General features: G+C 46.7%; 1 protein-coding gene across 1 annotated transcript in view; it reads right to left on the bottom strand.

Moving 5' to 3' along the window:
- The window catches only part of LOC125159768 (ankyrin repeat domain-containing protein 26-like), a gene marked incomplete at its 3' end in the record, with an annotated part of 71,515 nt that extends 61,980 nt beyond the window's left edge, over positions 1-9,535 (bottom strand). The window contains exon 1 of the mRNA XM_047848393.1: positions 9,530-9,535. The remainder of the gene's footprint in view (positions 1-9,529) is intronic.
- Between the last annotated feature and the right edge of the window lie 5,154 nt (positions 9,536-14,689).

Raw genomic sequence — 14,689 nt, 5'->3', positions numbered from 1 at the left:
GAAAGAGGACTGTCTCTTTGGTCTTAGGGTGCTCCTTAGGTTCTTGGAAAATTCAAGGGACAGAGTACAGGAGATAGCCCTCAAAGGAAAGCAGAGGGTCTTCTACAAAACTGAACATGTCAAGACCCAAGTTACTAGTTAGAAAACACAGAGATGTAGCATTATTTGTGTCCCATGCAGAGGGGTTATACTTGAAATGAAATGGATAAGGTTAGGATCCTGGAGGATAAAGGTCTCAAAAGTCCTGAGATAAAGAATCCTGCACCCATTCCTACTTCCAACTAGTCTAGTCCTTTGCTTGATTTCTGGCTAATGTTGTGGACTAACCGACTGCCATTCCAAAACTGCCTGACCAAACTACGAAACCCCATCTGTTACATACGAAGTTAACAGTTAAATTATTTTAAACCTCAGTTTAGTAATAACTATCATTTTAATACAAACACTGACATTGGAATGCAATTTATAACTCAAAACGTCTTACAACTGTAAATGGCAGGACTTTAAAAAAATAATTGGCATATAAAATAGTGGGACACCATAGAATCTTGGTGTCTTCCATTATGTGAAATGATGGTATATACAATAGGTCTATGCAGTTCTAGTCATATGATTGGCACTTAAATAAATTTTAGTTCTGAAAAGCATTATAGGAAAAGAGGACTAAATTAACAAAAGGAAAACATTTTTTAAGGACTTCTTACTTTGCTTCTCAAGAAACTTTAAGCCACAGGAAACTCAGGATTCCAATGACTAGGAACAGCTCATTTTATTAAATATTGAGGTCTACAGATTGTACGAAAATCAAGTATTTCCAGCGATCGATATTAGTACTTACTACTCTCATAAATTTCAGAAGGTCAGGTAAAGCTTATCTTTTACAATTTCCTATCTTCAGAAACTTTGAAAGGAAGGAGGAAAACTTCCCATTGAGATTAAGTCCTAATACTTCAATGTAAAATTTCTCATCTTAGGGGTGCCTTGCCGGCTCAGTCAGTAGAGCATAGGACCTTGATCTCAGGGTTGTAAATTTGAGCCCCACGATGGGTATAGAGATTACTTAAAAATAAAATCTGGCGCAGAGCCTGCTTTAGATGCTCTGTCCCTCCTCTCCCTTTCCCCCTCCCCCTGCTCATGCTTTCACCCTCAACAATACATAACACTTAAAACATAAAGTAAACAAGATAAAAGCTGGGGCACCTGGGTGGCTCAGTCTGTTAAGCGTGCAGCTCTTGATCTGGGCTCAAGTCACGATCTCATGTTCACTGGCTCAAGCCCCATGCTGGGACTCTTTGAAAAGTGTATTGGAAAAGTTCCTGCTTTCAGCATGGGGCCTGCTTGGGATTCTCTCTCTGTCCTTCCATTGTCCCCACCCCCACCCCCACCCCATCCCTCTCAAAAAATAAATAAATAAACTTAAAAAAATAAAATCTTTAGAAAATAAATAAATAAAATTCCTCATCTTGCTCATACTGTGCAAAATGAAGTCTTTGAGAACAAAAGGATCTTGGGTACAGTATGTCCGCTAAATAATATATGTGCAGGTTCTAGGTGATAAATAAATGGATGGAAAGAGTGGATAAATACATTTGGAGAGTTCAATATTTTTTAAAGAAAGGTATATAAAGGAAAGCATACTTCTGAAACAGTAAATAATCACTTATATTTGCTAGGTCTTATTTTTTTCATAAGCACACAACTAATATTTTTTATTTTCATGATTAATATAAACCATTTACCTATTACACGTAATAAAGCTACCTATAACAGAAAACATATGTATATGCTTAATATATGCATAATAAAATCTACAAGTGCAAATAAAAATACTCCCTTTACTTCTGAAGAGGCCAAAAGTTGTCCAAATATGCCAATCCTCAAAAAACATTTTAATTAACTAACTTTTCTTATTTTACATCTGAAAATATTTTTTAACACAAAGTGAGAAATTATTTTTATGTATATAAGATCAATATTCTTGCTCTTCTCTAGGATTACTTCAACAACAATAAACCCTTTCTGTCGAAATTAAACTTTTAATAGGACCTTTATACACATTTTCCTGTAGAAAGCACAGATTTTCTTTGAAGGCAAAGAAAAATGCATGTAAATACAAAGGCTCAGAAATAACAAATGTCGTCACATTTTGTGCATTTTTGGGCTTTACATAAAACCTTAGTCTGCTTGTGTGTACCTATGATCACACTGATTTTTGTTCTCACTTAATGATCAACTAAAGCACAGCTCTGCACCTCTGTGTATATCTATTATCTATGCCACTTTCAATGATCACATATCCATCTTATGGATGTAATGACATTTACTTATAAAAGCCATTATACGAGTTCTTCTTAATACATTGCTATTTTAAATAGTGCTGAGAAAAGCAAAATGTATGTCATTTATCTCTAGTGATTTCCTAAAGATATTTTAGTAGAAATAAAATTGATGGGTAAAAGGAATACCTATTTTTTTAATGTGGTACTTACACCAAATTGTCTGTTGGAAAGTCGAAAACAACTTAAACTTTAAGCGGCAGCATAAGCACCATCACTCTATTTTCACAAAGGTTGTAGATGGAAAACTGTATTTCAGTCCCTTTTTCACTTAAATTTCTTTTTTCCCAGGGACACTATATTTCCCTGTGTCCACTGGTCCCTTGTAGATATGCAAAGAAATACTTTGCACGATTTCAAATTACAGGTTTTTGTTCGTTTTGATTTCAAAGACTTCCCTGTAAAACGAAGATAGATTCTGTTGTCTGATACAAATATGTTGTAAATATTTGCAAGTGCATTGTCTTTTATTTTAATAATATTTTCTGATAGAGGCTTTTAGTTGTTTATGTTGCTAAATCAATCTCCAGGAATCTTGATTTAAAAAATATTTTTTAATATTTATTTATTTTTGGGAGACAGAGACACAGCGTGCAAGCAAGGGAGGGGCAGAGAGAGAGGGAGACACAGAAGCTGAGCTGTCAGCACAGAGCCTGAAGCGGGGCTCGAACCCACAAAGCACGGGATCATGACTCCCAAAGTCAGACCGCTTAACCGACTGAGCCACCCAGGGGCCCCAATTTTTTTTTTTTTTGAGAGAGAAATAGACAGAGAGAGAGAGAGAGAGAGAGAGAGAGAGAGAGAGAGAGAGAGAGGCAACACAGAATCCCAAGCATGCTCCACATTGACAGCAGGGAACCCGTCGAAGGGCTTGAACCCACGAACACCTGAGATTATGACCTGAGCCGAAATCAAGAGTCAGAGGCTTAACTGACTGAGCCACCCAGGCACCCCCCAAAAGTCTTGCTTTTCAAGTCATTCTTAGGATGGGTAAATAGGCATTTGTGGGATTTTTTTCTGTTACTTTTCTTATTTTGCATATTACAATTTTTAAATTTATAGCCCATCTGGAACTTATTTTAGGGAGATAAAATTCTAACAAGTTTTCTCCAAATAGGCTGTTTCTCCACTACTTATGAATAGTTCACCTTTTCCTACTAATATGAAATGTCACCAGTATGAAATTCTAAAGTCTTAAGTATATTTGAGCGTTGGTCATGTTCTACTCTGCACCACACCTTTATCTGTCTTTTCAGCTGTGAGTAAATGAATAATTTGTGGAAATTTCAGGTACATTTTGATATCTGGAAGGGCAAATCTACCTCCTATATAAAAACATAAGTTCTTAGGTTAATTCCAGTTTGTTAACATACCGTTTTCTATCAGTTTCAGATGTACAAGACAGTGAGTCCAAAAATTTCCTTAATGACATCACAAGAAGAGCATGTGTAGCTCAAAATTCTTAAAACCAGGATGCTTTCATTTGCTTTACCTAACACTGACAAATACAGGAAGGGTACACATTTTGAGACAAAGGAGTCCTCCTATTCAGAGCCATCTTCCACTTCAAAATGTCCTTCCAAGGTCCCTCAGGAAATAGCACACACACCTAAGTGTACACAGACATAAACTGGGTACTGGATTTTGTCCCAAGAATTTCTAGCCCAGAAGTTGATTACAGGAATTATTTCATTATGCACTTTTCTATGACGTTATGGTATAAAAATGAATCCATTAAAAACAACATGTTGTCGACACTTAATTTCGTGTGTATTACTATTGAAATTTGGGTAAATCACGTCAAACTTGAGAGTCAAGTGGTCTTTTCAGGAATTACCGGGTACGTGCCAGGGCAGCTGAAGACTTTGTTTTTGCCGCTCACGCTGTCGGCCTGGTGCTAGACCACGTAGGGTTCCCACGACCGAGGGGCAGCGGGACCTCAGGAGGGAAGAGAACCCAGCCCCCCGAGGGAGGGCTCGGATGCACAGGTAGAGCTAGGCCAGGTGTGCTCTTCTCCCAGGTCCGTCCCACCTCCTCCCTGCCAGCCTCCAAGCCCCTATTACCTGTTCATCTTGTCTCTATCATCCACGCCATTTCCCCCCAAGAACAGAATCTGCTGCGCTTGCGCTGCGGTGCCCACGCAGGCAGCCTTGTGGATCTTTCTGAGATCTCTGTCTTGGACATGGTAACCCAGCAGCAAGTTGTCAGTTGTATTGTTCTTCTGCCCAACGCCCCTGCCCTGCCTCTGCAAGCCAGAAGCAGAGCCCAAGGGCGACATGCCCTTCTCCCTCCCGAACCCCCAAATCCTCTTCATTGCGAAGCCGGCGGGCTCCACAGAGACTTCACCCCGCCCTCCCTTTCCACTACCTCCCGAGCCCAACACTAGCGTCGGAGACAGGCCAAACCCGCCTGGCCACAACACGCCAGCAGTGAGGATCCGCGTTTGGGTAGCTGCCACTTCTCAGTCACCGGCAGCAAGCAATACCGCCAGGCACAAGCGCGCTTGCGCACTTCAGAAGAGGCAACCACTGCGCATGCGCACAGAGGCCTAACTGTCAACGGTACCCACAGCTCCGACGCCCCCCTCGCCAGGCCCAGCGCGGGGCAGCGAACAGAGGGGAGGGGGCTCCGGTGGGGGGTGGGCCGGGGTCCCAAGCCGCGGAACCCAGCGGGAGCCGGCACCTCTGCTCGCCACGCTCGGGTCTCGCCTCGGCACCCTTCTCGCCCCACGCGCGCCTCCCGAGGGGCCCCTCCCCCGCGCCGCGGCCCAGGGTGCAGCCAGGCGGCCCTGCCTGGACCGCGGGAAGGGGTGGAGGTGGGGCGGGAGGCGGGGATAGGGGCCGGGCCCGGGGCCGCGACGCCCGCGAAGCCTGGAGCCCGCTGCAGCCGCCACCGGATCCCGGGATGGGACGAGAGACTGCGGAGGAAGCCAGCATCTCCCAGCCTGGAGCTCCGGGGGCCGCGGAGCCAACGCCGCCGCCGCCGCTGTTGCCTCTGCTGCTGAGACCAGGCTGGAGATGGGTGAGTTGACACTGGCGTCCCGGGGGACCCGCGCCACAGTCCCTCCATCCACGCACTCCTGGCCCTCCGCCTTGAACTCCGCGCTGCCGGCACAATCCCCCCCACCCTCACGCCTTCAGGGCTCCCACAGCCCCTTCCCTCCCTGAGCATGACCCTAGGGGCGGGAGCGGGAACCCCGGGCCCGGGGGTTGGGGGCTTCGAGACAGGGAGGTGGGGGCCGGATGCCAGGGAGACTACTGGGCTCCCACTCCCATGCCCAGCTGGGCACTGTGAACGGACGGGAGGGGGCTCCGGTGGGGGGTGGGGCGGGGTCCGGAGCTGCCAAGCCAGGCGGGAGCCAGCACCTATGCTCGCCGCGTTCCGGCCTGCCTTTGGCACCCCTCTCACCCCACACGACCCTCCCGGGGGGCCCTTTCCGCGCGCCGCGTCCCAGGGTGCAGCCTGGCCGCCGTGCCTGGACCGTGGGAAGGGGTGGAGGTGGGGCCGGGACGCGGGGCTATGGGCCGGGCGCGGGGCCGCGATGCCCGCGATGCCGGGCGCATGCCTCAGCCTCTGCCCGAGCCCGAGATGGGGGTCACAGACTGCAGCAGACGCCAGCATCTCCCCGCCGGGGCCTCGAGGACTGGGCAGCCATCGCCGCCATCGCCGCCGCCGCTGTTGCCTGCGCTGCTGAGACCAGGCTGGAGATGGGTAAGTTGACCCTGGCATCCCAGGGAACCCGCTCCGCAGCCCCTCCATCCACGCCCTCCTCCTGGCCCTCCGCCTCCATCTCCGCCTCCACTTGACTCCTGAATGACTCTGTCCACTTGTGGTGATGGTCTGGTCACTGCTGTTCCTTTCTCTTCTTTCTCACACTCAGTGGGACATTTGGGCACTTGCAGCCCTTTTCCGGAATGCTCTCGGGATCTAGCAGAGGGAAAAGACTAATCAGAGGAGCAAGAACAGATTGGCGGCTCCATATGAAGGAGCAGCCCCCGGTGCCTACAGCCCTGCATGGTGCCCTGTGCCATTTGGTGAGGGATTCTTGAGTGTCCCCCGGTGGAGACGGTCGGGTCCTGAGCCGAGGGCGCCACGGCCCCTCGAAGGCAGGGGTGGGCAGAGTTGGATTGGAAAGGGAAAAGAGAAAGGGCTCTATGTTCCCGCTCCACAGAGGCTCCCCAGGCGCACCTGCTCCAGGCCACCTCTCCTGAAGGAGGTGGAAGACCTTGCTTGGGCTCCCAGAGAGCCGGAGCTGTAGGATCTGGGCCAGGAGCAGCCTGGTCACTTCCCCAGATCCCCGTGAGGCAGTGTTACCAGCCCCCGCTTTTCTGCCTCCAAGAGAGTAGGATTCCAGAGGTGGGGGCGGGGGGCAGAGCCAGGGTCCCAGCCCTTCCTTTGAGCCAGCAGGCAGCAGCCGGGCATGGTGCCAGGCACTGATGGGGTGAACCAGGGGTGAACTGAGCACCCAGGGGTGAACTGAGATCCCTTCCTGTTTCCCCTCCTTCCTTGCCGGGTCTCCTCCGGCCCATCAGCCATACTGCTCAGAGCGCTTTGAAGGCTGGAGCCCTTCCCCGTGTCTCTGCTCTCCACCACTTCACTCCCATTGTGGGGGACCCATCGAGTTCCTGTACATGAGCCACCTCATCGGGGTGTGCCTTGCCCAGTCAGGACTAGACTTTTTCCAACCCCAGACCAGTTGTGAGAGCCCAGCAGCACTGACTGCAGCTGCAGGTGTGTGGATTTGGGGGCGGAGGGAGGCTGTCGTCAGCACCTCCTTTGCATCAGGCTCTGTGCTGGGGCCCCAGGAGAGTTGGTCAGCACCGTCCAGTGTAGGGTGAGGAGCCCTGGGGGGCAGGCCAGGGGTGAGGCAGCTCAGTCCTTCCTCAGTCTGGGGGAAGTGCAGTTCAGCTGAGCCTACCTTGGCAGGGAGTGAAAGATTACACAGAAACTTGGAGCCTCCTAGAGGATTTGGACTTTATCCTGGGAGCAGGTGTTCCAAGCTGAGAGGGACAACATCAGATGTGGCTTTTGCTAGGCTCGTGGGGCTCAAGCCAGGAGCCCCTTCCCTGGCAAGGCTGCTGCTGTTGTCCAGGTGAGCGTGGATGGTGGCGCAGGCAGCGTGGGACAGTGGCACAGGGGGCCATGTGGGATGACGAGTACCTGGGCATTGAATAGATGTGCCTGGCAATGGGGAGCTCGAGGTCAGCGAGAAGCCAGATTCTGGATGACTGCCGGGCTCCTCGCCTGGGAGACTGGGTGGATGGTCATATCTCGGGTTATCAGCTCAGGTTTCCGGAACCACAATTTGAGCAATTTCTTTGTGCCTGGTTTTGCGGCAGAGGGTACCAGGCAGGATGGGAGCCAACTCTGAGCCCAGGCCTCTGCCCTCTACCTTGGCCCAGACCCTGCCGGGTCTGCTCATCTCTCTCCCTTCACCCTACAGCACTTTAGCCTCTTGAGTGCACGGCTGCACCTCGCAACTGTGCCCTGTACACATGGGGGAGCGCCACTCCACTCCTGCTACCTGGGTACACGGGGACCGCCCTCTGCACTGGCTCACCGCCGACCCTGTGCATTGATGTGTCTCATCCACTCGCTGTGCAAGGGCATTTCCCCCAGGCCACAAGGCGCAGCTCCTGTAACAAAGCCTCTCTGCACTATAGCTTGAATCTGTCACCCTCCTGGCCCTGTGCTAGAGCAGGCTCCAAGAGGACAGAAGAGGGCTGGGGCACACCCTCCCCTCCCCCACCTCAGGCCTGTGGGCTAGAGATGGAGCTGAAGCTCCCTGCTGAAGTGGCCCTTTGTACATTGTCCCCCTGGAGGATGGGGGAGCCTGGTGGGAGGGACTGGCACTGCCCGACACCATGTGCTGATCTCAGGGGCACTGAGGATCCAGGTGGGGAGTGCAGGGAGTGGGGGGGGGGTTCACTGGGCCTTGGATCAGGGGAGAACACCCTGCCATGTATGGGCTCGCACTGGCCGGGCCTGCCGCCCCACACTAGATGGTACTTGTCATCACTTCTCTGGCAAGGTGTGTCCTCAGGCACCAGTTGTTTAGGGAGCTTCTGCTCCAGGCCAGGCTTTGTTCTAGGGGGTGGGGCTCCACTGTGCCTGGTGACCGGTGACTGAGGCTTGCAGGCTTAAGATGACCCTGCTCTCCTGTTGACATTCTGAGCGCCAGGGTGTGGGTGGGGGAGACAAACCATGAACAGGTAAACAAGGAGATGGCTAGCTTCCGCTGTGAGTGCTGGGGAGAAGAAAACATGGGCAGGGGACAGCCGCTGTAGCTGGAGGGCCAGGTGGGCTCCTCTGAGCAGGCAAACACATTCCAGGCTGAGGAGCAGCCAGTGGGAGGACCCTGAGACGGACAGGTGGGGACTGTGACTGGAGACGTGTGGACGAGGGCGGCGAGGGCAGCAAAGATTCCAGGACTAGAATGGCGGGGTCTGTGGGCCCAGAGAGGAGTTTGGATTTCATTCTGAGGGAGACTAGTGTGCGGTGGGGTCGAGGGGAGGGTCTTGTGGGAGGAGGTTGGGTGGGGTGGGGGAGGGGGTATGTGGCCTGGTGGGGACTTTGCAGTGACAGAATTTGTGGGGCCCAGTGCCAAATGAAAATGTAGGCCCCAAGGGACGCCTGGGTGTCTCAGTGGTTTAAGCATACGACTCTTGATTTCTGCTCAGGTCAGGAGTCCAGGGTTATGGGATTGAGCCCTGCGTCTGGCTCCGCATTGAGCCTGGAGCTTTTTTGAGATTCTCTCTCTCTCTCTCTCCATCTGCCCCCCCACTCTTGTGTGCGCTCTCTGACTCTCTGTCTCTCTCTCTCTCTCTCTCTCTCTCTCTCAAATAAAATAAAATAGAGGCACCTGGGTGGCTCACTTGGTTGACCACTTCAGCTCAGGTCATGATATCGAAGTTCGTGGGTTTGAGCTCTGTGTCAGCCTCTGTGCTGACAGCTCAGAGTCTGGAGCCTGCTTCAGATCCCACATTTCCCTCTCTCTCTGCCCCTCCCCTGCTCACGCTCGGTCTCTCTCTCTCAAAAATAAACATAAAAAAATAAAATAATGAAAAGAAAAAAAAACGAATGAAATCACAACTATATTCAGTTAATCTGAGAAATGCAAAGTTTGTTTAACATGAGCAAATGATGTAATTCCCCACATTAACAAATACTTTATTTTATTTTTTTATTTTTACTTTTTTAATTTAATTTTTTATTTTTCAGAATTTACATCCCAAATAGTTAGCATAGAGTGAAGCAATGATTTCAGGAGTAGATTCCTTAGTGCCCTTGACCATTTAGCCCATCCCCCCTCCCACTACCCCTCCAGCAACCCTCAGTTTGTTCTCCATATTTGTGAGTCTCTTCTGTTTTGTCCCCCTCCCTGTTTTTATATTATGTTTGTTTCCCTTCCCTTATGTTCATCTGTTTTGTCTCTTACAGTCCTCATATGAGTGAAGTCATATGATTTTTGTCTTTCTCTGACTAATTTCACTTAGCATATTACCCTCCAGTTCCATTCATGTAGTTGCAAATGGCAAGATTTCATTATTTTTGATTGCCGAGTGATATTCCACTGTATCTAGATACCACATCTTCTTTATCCATTCATCCATCGATGGACATTTGGGCTCCTTTGCATACTTTGGCTATTGTTGATAGTGCTGCTATATACATGGGGTGCATGTGTCCCATCGAAACAGCACACCTGTATCTCATGGATAAATGCTTAGTAGTGCAATTGCTGGGTTGTAGGGTAGTTCTATTTTTAGTTTTTTGAGCAAACTCCATACTGTTTTCCAGAGTGGCTGCACCAGCTTGCATTGCCACCAACAATGTAAAAGAGATCCTCCTTCTCCACATCCTCGCCAACATCTGTTGTTGCCTGAGTTGTTCATGTGAGCCATTCTGACAGGCAGAAGGGGTTAGCTCAGTGTGGTTTTGATTTTTATTTCCCTGATGATGAGTGATGTGGAGCATTTTTTCATGTGTCAGTTGGCCATCTGGATGTCTTCTTTGGAGAAGTGTCTATTCATGTCTTTTGCCCATTTCTTCACTGGATTATTTGTTGTTTGGGTGGTTGAGTTTGAGAAGTTCTTTGTAGATTTTGGATACTAACCCTTTATCTGATATGTCATTTGCAAATACCTTCTCCCATTCTGTCAGTTGCCTTTTCGTTTTTCTAATTGTTTCCTTCGCTGTACAGAAGCCTTTTTGTCTGATGCGGTCCCACTAGTTCATTTTTGCTTTTGTTTCCCTTGCCTCTGGAGACGTGTTGAATAAGAAGTTGCTGCGGCCAAGATCAAAGAGGTTTTTGCCTGCTTTCTCCTTGAGGATTTTGATGGCTTCCTGTCTTGCATTGAGGTCTTCCATCCATTTTGAGTTTATTTTTGTGTAAGAAAGGTGTAAGGAAGTGGTCCAGGTTCATTCTTCTGCATGTCGCTGTCCAGTTTCCCAGCACCGCTTGCTCGGGAGACTCTCTTTATGCCATTGGATATTCTTTCCTACTCTGTGAAAGATTAGTTGGCCATACGTTTGTGGGTCCATGTCTGGGTTCTCTATTCTGTTCCATTGATCTGAGTGTCTGTTCTAGTGCCAGTACCATATTGTCTTGATGATTACAGCTTTGTAGTATAGGTTGAAGTCTGGGATTATGATGCCTCCTGCTTTGGTTTTCTTTTTCAAGATTGCTCTGGCTCTTTGGGGCCTTTTCTGGGTCCATACACATTTTAGGATTATATGTTCTAGCTCTGTGAAGAATGCCGGTGTTACTTTGATAGGGATTGCATTGAATATGTAGATTTCTTTGGGTAGTATCGACATTTTAACAATATTTGTTCTTCCTATCCAGGAGCATGGAATCTTTTTGCCATTTTTTTGTGTCTTCTTCAATTTCTTTCATAAGCTTTCTGTGGTTTTCAGTATATACATTTTTCACCTCTTTGGTTAGATTTATTCCTAGGTATTGTGTGGCTTTTTGTGCAACTGTAAATGGGATCAATTTCTTGATTTATCTTTCTGTTGCTTCATGTTGGTGTATAGGAATGCGATTTCTGCGCATTGATTTCATATCCTGCAAATTTGCTGAATTCAGGAATCCATTCTAGCAGTTTTGTGTGGCATCTTTCGGGTTTTCCATATAGAGCATCGTGTCATCTGCAAAGAGGGAAAGTTTGACCTCCTCCTGGCTGATTTGGATGCCTTTTATTTCTTTGTGTTGTCTGATTGCAGAGGCTAAGACTCCCAATACTATGTTGAGTAACAGTAGTGAGAGTGGACATCCCTGTCTTGTTCCTGACCTTAGAGGGGAAACTCCCATTTTTCCCCACTGAGGATGATATTAGCATTATGATCTAGAGGTATGCTCCTTCTCTCCCTACTTTCTTGAGGCTTTTTATCAAGAAAGGGTGCTGTATTTTGTCAAATGCTTTCTCTGCATCCATTGAGAGGGTTATATGGTTCTTGCCCTTTCTTTTATTGATGTGATGAATCATGTTAATTGTTTTGCAGATATGGAACCTGCCCCGCATCCCAGGTATAAATCCCGCTTGGTCGTGGTGAGTAATACTTTTCATGTATTGTTGGATCCGGTTGGCTAATATCTTGTTGAGAATTTTTGCATCCATGTTCCTCAGGGAAAGTTGTCTATAGTTCTCCTTTGTAGTGGGGTCTCTGACTGGTTTTGGAATCAAGGTAATGCTGGCTTCATAGAAAGAGTTTGCAAGTTTTCCTTCCATTTCTATCTTTTGGAACAGTTTCAAGAGAATAGGTGCTAACTCTTCCTTATATGTTTGGTAGAAATCCCCCCTGGAAAGCCATCTGGCCCTGGACTCTTGTTTTTTGGCAGATTTTTGATTACTAATTCGATGTCCTTACTGGTTATGGGTCTGTTCAAATTTTCTATTTCTTCCTGTTTCAGTGTTGGTAGTGTATATGTTTCTAGGAATTTGTCCATTTCTTCCAGATGACCCATTTTATTGGCAAATTGCTCATACTATTCTCTTATTATTGTTTTTATTTCTGCTGTGTTGGTTGTGATCTCTCCTCTTTCATTCTTGATTTTACTTATTTCGGTCCTTTCCTTTTTTCATCTTTGACCAGACTGGCTAGTGGTTTATCAATTTTGTTAATTCTTTCAAGGCACCAGATTCTGGCTTGATTGATCTGTTCTACTGGTATTTTTCTGTTTTTTGTTTGTTTGTTTGTTTGTTTCGATAGAATTAATTTCTGCTGTAATCTTTATTATTTCCTGTCTTCTGCTGGTTTGGGTTTTATTTGCTGTTCTTTTTCCAGCTCCTTAAGGCATAAGGTTAGGTTGTGTATCTGAGATCTTTCTTCCTTCTTTAGGAAGGCCTGGATTGCTATATATTTTCCTCTTATAACCGACTTTGTTGTGTCCCAGTGGTTTGGGGTTGTGGTGTTATCCCTTTCATTGACATCCATATATTTTTCCATTTCCTCTTTAACTGCTTGGTTGGCCCATTCATTCTTTAGTAGGATGTTCTTTAGTCTCCAAGTATGTGTTACCTTTCCCAATATTTTCTTGTGGTTGATTTCGAGTTTCATAGTGTTGTGGTCTGAAAATATGCACGGTATGATCTCAATCTTTTTGTTCTTACATAGGGCTGATTTATGTCCCAGTATATGGTCTATTCTGGAGAACGTTCCATGTGCACTGGAGAAGAAAGTATATTCTGCTGGTTTAGGATGAAATGTTCTGAATATATCTGTTAAGTCCATCTGGTCCAGTGTGTCATTCAAAGCCATTATTCCCTTCTTGATTTTTTTTTTTTATTAGATGATCTGTCCATTGCTGTGAGTGGGGTGTTGAAGTCTCCTACTATTATGGTATTACTATCGATGACTTTCTTTATGTTTGTGATTAACGATTTACATATTTGGGTGCTGTCACATTTGGCGCATAAATATTTACAATTGTTAGGTCTTCTTGGTGGATAGACACCTGGATTATGACATAATGCCCTTCTGCATCCCTTGATGCAGTCTTTATTTTAAAGTCTAGATTGTCTGATATAAGTATGGCTATTCTACCTTTCTTTGGTTGACCATTAGCATGATAGATGGTTCTCCATCCCCTTATTTTCAATCTGAAGGTGTCTTTAGGTATAAACTAGGTCTCCTGTAAACAGCATATAGATGGACCTTGTTTACTTATCCATTCTGTTACCCTATGCCTTTTGATTGGAGCATTGAGGCCACTGACATTTAGAGTGAGTACTGAAAGATATGAATTTATTGCCATTATTATGCTTGTACACTTGGAGTTTCTGGTGGTGTTCTCTGCTTTCTAATCTTCGTTGCTTTTGGTATATATATATATATATATATATATATATGTGTGTGTGTGTGTATATATATATTTTTTCAACTTTTCTTCCTTCAGAAAGTCCCCCTTAAAATTTCTTGCAGGGCTGGTGTAGTGGTCACAAATTCCTTTAATTTTTGTTTGTCTGGGAAACTTTTTGTGTCTCCTATTTTGAGTGACAGCCTTGCTGGATAAAGAATTCTTGGCTGCATTTATTTTTTTATTTTATTTATTTAATGTTTATTTATTTTTGACAGAGAGAGAGAGAGAAAGACAGAGACAGTGAGACAGAGCATGAGCAGAGGAGGGGCAGAGAGAGAGGGAGACACTGAATCTGAAGCAGACTCCAGGTTCTGAGCTGTCAGCACAGAGCCCAACATGGGGCTCAAACTCACATACCGCAGTATCATGACGAGAGCCAAAATCGGACACCTAACCGACTGAGCCACTCAGGCGCCCCTTCATATTTTTCTGATTCAGCACACTGAATATATCCTGCCACTGCTTTTGGCCTGCCAAGTTTCTGTGGATAGGTCTGCTGCAAACCTGATCTCTCTTCCCTTTTAGGTCAGGGAACTTTTTTTTTTTCCCTTGCTGCTTTCATGATTCTCTCCTTGCCTGAGCATTTTGTGAATTTGACTATGATAAGCCTTGTTGATGGTTGGTTTTTGTTGAATCTAATGGGGGGGTCCTCTGTGCTTCCTGGATTTTGATGTCTGTGTCTTTCCCCAGGTTTCGTAAATGTTTTCCGCTATGATTTGCTCACATAACCCTAATACCCCTGTTTCTCTCTCTTCCACTTCTGGGACCCCTATGATTCTGCTGTTGTTCCTTTTTACTGAGTCACTGGTTTCTCTAATGCTTAAATCGTGCTCTTTTGCCTTAATCTCCCTCTTTTTTTTCTGCTTCGTTATTCTCTATAAGTTTGTCCTCTATATCACAGATTCTCTGTTCTGCCTTGTCCATCCTTGCCGCCCCTGCATCCATCCGTGATTGCAGCTCAGTTACAGTATTTTTAATTTCATTCTGG

The sequence above is a fragment of the Prionailurus viverrinus genome, unplaced genomic scaffold, assembly GCF_022837055.1.
Source record: "Prionailurus viverrinus isolate Anna unplaced genomic scaffold, UM_Priviv_1.0 scaffold_61, whole genome shotgun sequence".
In the NCBI taxonomy this organism is placed as follows: Eukaryota; Metazoa; Chordata; class Mammalia; order Carnivora; family Felidae; genus Prionailurus; species Prionailurus viverrinus.
This window is presented reverse-complemented; position numbering and strand designations above follow the sequence as displayed.